The sequence below is a fragment of the Triturus cristatus genome, chromosome 2_1 (assembly GCF_964204655.1).
Source record: "Triturus cristatus chromosome 2_1, aTriCri1.1, whole genome shotgun sequence".
NCBI lineage: Eukaryota > Metazoa > Chordata > Amphibia > Caudata > Salamandridae > Triturus > Triturus cristatus.
In genome coordinates, this window is record NC_140581.1 from 487928741 (window position 1) to 487935441 (window position 6701).

The 6701-nt window shown below is 45.0% G+C and overlaps 1 long non-coding RNA gene across 1 annotated transcript; it reads right to left on the bottom strand.

Annotated features, from left to right (window-relative positions):
- Positions 1–3015, bottom strand: LOC146865524 (uncharacterized). The gene is made up of 3 exons (XR_014976650.1): positions 2940–3015; positions 1377–1487; positions 1–387 (listed from the first exon to the last, which is right to left on the bottom strand). It is a non-coding gene; the product is annotated as an uncharacterized LOC146865524 (long non-coding RNA).
- Between the last annotated feature and the right edge of the window lie 3686 nt (positions 3016–6701).

Consider the following 6701-nt stretch of genomic DNA (forward strand, 5'->3'; position numbering starts at 1 on the left):
TAGAGAACGCCCAAACGAGTGAAGAACGAACAGGAATTAAAAAAGGGGCAGTGACAGGGACTAACTGGTGGGGCGGGACTGGAGGAGGACACGAATCTGGTCCTCTAAATGGGCGACGCGGCGTCTAAGGCCGCGGCAGTTGCAGCCACAGTGGGGGGGGGGCACCGGAGATGGCACGGTGGCGGCGGGCAGCCGCCCGGCGGTGGCGCCGTACCGCTGGAGGGCGGTGGCTGGGGCCCGGGGCAATGGAGGAGCCTTCAGTAGCTGCAGCAGCCTCCTCCTCCTCCTCGGCTAGGACCACCAGCCGCCGGTATTCCTGCTGGATTGCCTCCAGCTTCCGGCGCCGTGCCTTGGCGGCCAACTCCTTACGGTTGACTTTCGGAGTTGCTGTGTATCAAAAAGAAAAAAACAAGACAATTGTAAAATATAGTCTTAATAAAACAGTAGGACAAGGTAATTATTTATACACATAGTGGCATGGTAGAGTAGCACTATAAAATAAAGCACAGTAGTACATAACATTTTAAACGTCGCCCGTCCTTCTTCCTTCCACCTGTCTTACACTTTTTAGTTGAACAGTGCACCAGGTGCTCTTCTCCATAAAACTTTCAAAGCGGAGTTGAAATCAGATAGATGAGGACATTGGTTACTCAATACTCCGGCTCCTAGTCCTATACCAATTAAAGGGAATTCTAGTCTTCTAGTTCACTCTTCAAACGTCCCCAAGAACTCATACTTACTTACGACATCGGATAGCGGGCGGACTTTGTCCGCCCGCCATCCGACTGCTAAAAAGGGTGGGGGTCCCGTGGGGACAATTAATTGGGATGATGCGCCCGGCACAGTGGCGGGCGCACCCTGTTATTTTAAATTTAAATTCTGGTTGGCTTTGCTGAAAGCAATGCTAAAATGTTGTGCTGCTTTTCCAAGCACAACATGACGGGCCTCGCACGGAGCCTGTCACGTTTTGCTTTGAAAGTCGGGGGGGTACCATAGCATCGGTAGGTACCCTCCATGGGGGCCCCCAAGCATACTCTGCAATGTGTGCATGCCTTTCCGTGGCGGACGGCAATGCCGCCACGCAAAGGCATTCCAAAATGCAGATTATATGGCTGCCGGTGTGGTGAGAGAGACACCACCGCCATATTGAACCCTTTTCCGCCTGGACATGTCTGAATATTTTCTACAGGGATGGCGGGAGGTTTGCCCCTGCTGTGACGGCAGTGAATTCCAGCCAGCCCGGCGGGGGCAATACGCCCACCATCCTAATGGGGCCCTAATTCACAACTGTATAGTATACATATACATACAGTACACCTTTGCAGTGAGTGTGCTGTCAAGTTCAACAATAGTTAAAGATTATGAATCTAACTTACCACCGCCTGCCACTGGTGCTGCCACTCCCCCTCCGTTGCTATCTGCAACTGCCGCATCCTCGCCCTCGGCGTCGCCTTCGCTGGCCCCAGCAATGGTGGTCGGTAGTGCGCCTAGAAAACATTACACATTTATTAGGCAACATATACACCTCCCCCCTATTGATCAGTAGCAAGGTTGAAAAATGAGTTAATACTAACATAAATCACTAGTACAAATCAGGTAGTAGTAGAGTAGACACTAAGTTATATGATCATTGTAGCATTTGCTTGATTAGCCCTAGCCATGCACATGTGACATTACCTTTACCTTGCAGCTTCTTAAGACACCTTTGAGCCCACATGACCTGCCTCACACTGCTACTGTCTAGTCTACGCGCTGCGTACAGGCGGTCAACAAACATTAACAAGCCACTTTTTTAGGAAGAACTGGTGTACTACTGTTACTGTTAGTCCATATTGCTTATCCATGGATGCTACACTTTTTGGCACGGCTGAGAAATGCTTGCAAGTTGCAATATACTAACGCACACCATTTCTTTTTTCGCATTACAGACGCAAGATTCGCTTCTACGAACCAGAGCTTCTGAACGATGCACCAACTACCAGTACTAGGTTCTTCTGAGGTGAGGGGTCCCTTCACTCACATCTTCATTTATAAATGTATATAAACTAAATTGCTATGGGATGGTGGTGCTGCCTTCCACCACTTCAGTTATCATGATTTAATTCCCAACTGTATAAGTGTAACAATGTATATTGTTTTAATGTTATTGATTTGCCGGTTGGTGCTGCTAAGAAAACAGTGTACAGACCTTCTCAAATTGAAATAAAAATTTTAAACTTACATAGACTTTGTGGTATTTGGTGTGGAGTGGACTAACTTACACGAGTGAGCAAATTAAAGTAAGGGTGTGCATGTGAATTGCTTCCACGACAGAGGTTGGGTGTGTTAATATTCTGGGTTGTCTACTTGTTGGTTATCTTGGGGGGAGGGTTCCGAGACCTAATAGGTATGACAAGACAGTACTATAGTCAAGCAGTGGAATTGTGGTGGGTGCGGAATTTCTGATTGAGGTGTGCAAGGAAGGTCCAACCTACCATCACCAACATCCTATTTTCTGGTGCAAATGTATGTGCAAGATCCCTACAACAGTGGTATGTCCTATAGGGTATCATATCAAAATATTAAGAAATCTGGTAGGGCTGTTGTTGCTGTGAATTTTCAAAGCCTAAACATCAACAAGAGTAAAAAGTAGTACAAGACAACGACCCAACGGATTGTACGAGCTACTGGTGAATATGAGTTTTATATTACAACCTTTCACAAAGAGTGGCACTGGCCAACTGGGCAAGACTAGCTACTACAGTACAGACAGACAGACTGATAGTATGTAGTAGTACTCAGTCATCATAGCGGAGGCAGGGATAAGCTTTTTGAAACCGTACAGATCGAAGGGTAATTGGTGGTAAAAAAATAGCATTTGGAAACACACTATAGTTCGGGAGAAATGGGGCAGTAAAAGTTATGGAATAAGAAATATTATTAAAAACAAGAAGACTTACTGGGGCCAGCAGAGGAGCCCTCAGCGGTGTCCTCCTGGTGGTGTTCCTGTCCCGCCGACTGCCCAGTCCCTGCCCGTCTGCCCCTGGGTGCTGATGAACAGGAAAGATATAAGAAAGAGACAAACATTGATGGATGGTGTCAACTTAAGCAAATACAATATTTTTCAACAACGGTCAAAAAACACTTATGTAAACAATTGCAATAACTACATTGACCGATCTCATCTGGTCAACATGTAATATCGGGGGATTCGCAGTTCGACTACTTAAGTTACTATTTATCAACAGTAATCCATTCTTCCATTCTGATTCCAGAAAACTAAGTTACAAGTAAGCCTAAGTATTAGTACAACGTACCACCCAACCTAGCCCACCTATTCCAGGCATGCCAATTGTACATTAAGTATGCATTTCCACTGTATTCCTCAACAATGTGTATGATCCAATCATGGAGGACACATGAACATGACTACATTTTTTGTATACACCAAATTTTGGTTTGATTGATGCTGATCTGCTACTGCTAAGTAACTGCAAAGCCTACCTCCACTCATTGAACAAACTAGAAAGGTTCTAAAGACTGGCGTACTAGCAGCACGTCACGTAACTGAGTGAGGGGGGCATCACGCATACCACTAACCAATTAGAAGCTCATACAAAGTACCTAAACCTATGTATCAATCCGCCCCTATCTATTAGTGACAGGACAAAGTAAGGAGTGGACGTGAGTCACTGTAGCATTACGTAACTTAATTTCTCTAAAATAAACTCGTAAAGAATCACGCTAAGCAAGCGCAAAGCTGCAAACAAGTAAGATTAGTAGTAGCGCAGAAGAGCACCTGTGTCATAATCACAGAAGACTTTTAAACGTTATTAACCTGGAATGTATTGCAAGCAGCAACATTCTAGCTGGTTGGAAGGAAAAAAAGATATTCGCAATATATAACATAGAGCAGAAGAACAGACACAAAGTTGTAATAATTAAATAGGTACTCACCAAGCCCCGGGACCTCCACTCCTAGCAGGTCCAGCAGGTCCTGCTCACGGTCCAGGATGTCGGACCACCGGTGCGTCAGCTGTGCCTGGGTGCGCCGGACCCCAGAGATGCGCGACACTGCCCGGCGCACCTTCCCCCACCGCTGCCGACGCTCCCGGAGGCCGTACCCGGACCCAGGCCTGCCACCTGCTGCCAGGGTTGAGGGGAGGTGGCGCTGCACAAAGAAAATTAGTGCAGCCAACTCCGCCTCCCCAAATAAGGCCCGTGCATGCACCCCTTGTGGGCGCCGCCTTCCGCAAGGAAGGCGGTCGCGGCTCTGGCTGCGCCGGCGAACAGCCCTGCCCTTGGACATGGTTCTGGGGACGGGGCGGGAAAGAAAAGGTAAAATAAATAAAGGAGTAAAGGAAATAAATAGCGGGCAATACAAAGAGAAAAAGTAGCTAAAAAACAAAAAAAAAGTACACAAAAACCAAAAATATAGAGGCAGGAAAATAGTTAGAGAAATAATAAGTAATAAAGATCCAAAAAAAGTGGCTATAAACAAAGTATTGAAAAGATTTAGGGAGGATTGAAAATCAGGCCCCAGAACCATGCAATAGAGTGGAAAACAAGATGGCCGCGCCCGTTGCGACCACGTGCGCAAGTTCGCGCGATATTTTCTCCCTGAGCAAGCAAAAAGCAACGCGATCAAGTAAAAGCGATCGCGAACAGGAAATATCGACCGCGAACATGCATTGCGCGACCCGGAACAGGAAGTAAACAACGCCAGAGGGCGGGACAAGTGAAAACAAGATGGCCGCGCCCGTGAGCAACCGCATGGGTAAGTTGGCGACCCGTGAACACGCAAAAAATACCGCGAACAGGCGGCAAAAAAACTTCCGCGTCTTCGCGATATTTCCGGCGTGTTTGCGGAGCTTTTCTACATTCTCGCGATAATTTGCGGAAGTTAATTCCGCAAATTCCGCCCACCCCTAATAGTGACCACAGTGCCGACATGGTTAAACCACAGCCTGGTTTCAGGAAATGTAGCAAATGCAAAGCGTGTGAAAATGATGTGAACATTTCTGCAATAAAAACTCCCTCAGGCAAAACATTGAATATCAGACAAAATCTTACATGCAAAACAGAATTTGCAGTGTATTCATTGAGCTACCCATGCTTCAAACAATACATTGGAAGTACTATTCTTCCAGCACATAGACGGATACTACAACATCTGAGGCCCTTAAAAAACAACGACTCAAGTTATCCTGTCGCACAACATTTCTACCAGATGCATGGTGGAGACCATAAACTGCTGGAATATAGTGTCATCGACAGTGTACCGAAGAAAAAGAGAGATGGTGACAGGGAAAAGGAACTCAGGGGACTGGAGTTCATGTACATCCTGGAGATGGACAGTATGGAGGCACAGGGCTTGAATACCGATGAGGAATTGTATATACATCTCTAGCCATCTACCCCAGCCATATTATTGATCACAAGTGTTTTTTAATTTATATTTATTGGTGAGTTTATTGAGTACAGAGTGATCTTAGAGGGCAAAGAGAGGGCTGTTTTAACCTATTATTGTGTTTTTGTCTATTGTTTTGTCGGAAGACTTCTTAAAAGGAACAGTATTAGAATGCTGTTGGGGGACCACGATGCAGTGGAGAATTATTCTTCTCCATCTAAACATTATAAGCCTAACCATGGTATTTTTTGTCTGAGGATATGTCTCATAGGAAAATATTGTTTTGAAAAGCTTTCACGGATTGCCCACTGGATTGTGATTATAACTATGTGTGATGCTACTTTTATCCCAGGTCAAACTGGACCGCGCAGGTAGTGCTCATGGAATTTTCTGAGTAGATCTTGGGAATGATAAATATGCATATGCTTCTCACATAACAATGGAGAACCTATATGAGCATATCCTTAGGTGTACCATGTGGTCATAATGCCCCCCCCTTTTCAAACATATGGTAATTGAGCTAGTTCACTTTTCTGGCATTTCCCTTGGAATATATTATGAGTTGTAATATTTATTGTTACATTTATTCTGACATAGAAGGAGATAATTGTACTAGATACTACAAGTTATTCATTGTGGGCTAGTAATGTTTATTATGCAGTAATGGCACTTCTTCTATGGCTGACACTAACTGTTTGAATTACGAATCGTAATGGATGTTCGCTACGTATGTGAATGAACATGTTCCAAGATGGCCACAAGAATGTAATGAAAAAGTCCTCTGTTTATGTTTATGCTCTTTATTGAATCACTCGCACTGACAGTATGCATAAAAAGAATTTGTTGTGAAATGTACGAAGTCGTAACAATGGTGCTAGGAAGCACCGAAACGAGTTCACGCTATGTGACTGCTTTTGATTAAACTACTTGCAACTATTCTGGAGTGCTGAGGTTTTCTGTTACCACGCAGGAGGCGTTTTGAAAGCATTTTCAGCAGCGCGTGGCGAAGCGCTGCATACTTGGCACCACCGGCATTCAGGCAGCCGGAAGGGAACTCACCAACACCAAGAGGATATATATATATGTGTGTATTACCTACTGGCGGTCGCCAGTAGGTAGTTATAGTTAGAACCTAGTTTCCATAGGAAAAGCATTTTTTGATTTGCTAATAACTTTGGTGTCGTTTGACGAATCTTCGTGAAATTCTCTGAAAAAAAAGTCTATCCAGGCCAGCTCCTATCCTTAACGTTTGGGGGTGATTCATCAAGCGGGGGCTGAGAAAAAAGGGGGGGTCCCAAAACACATTTTTCGT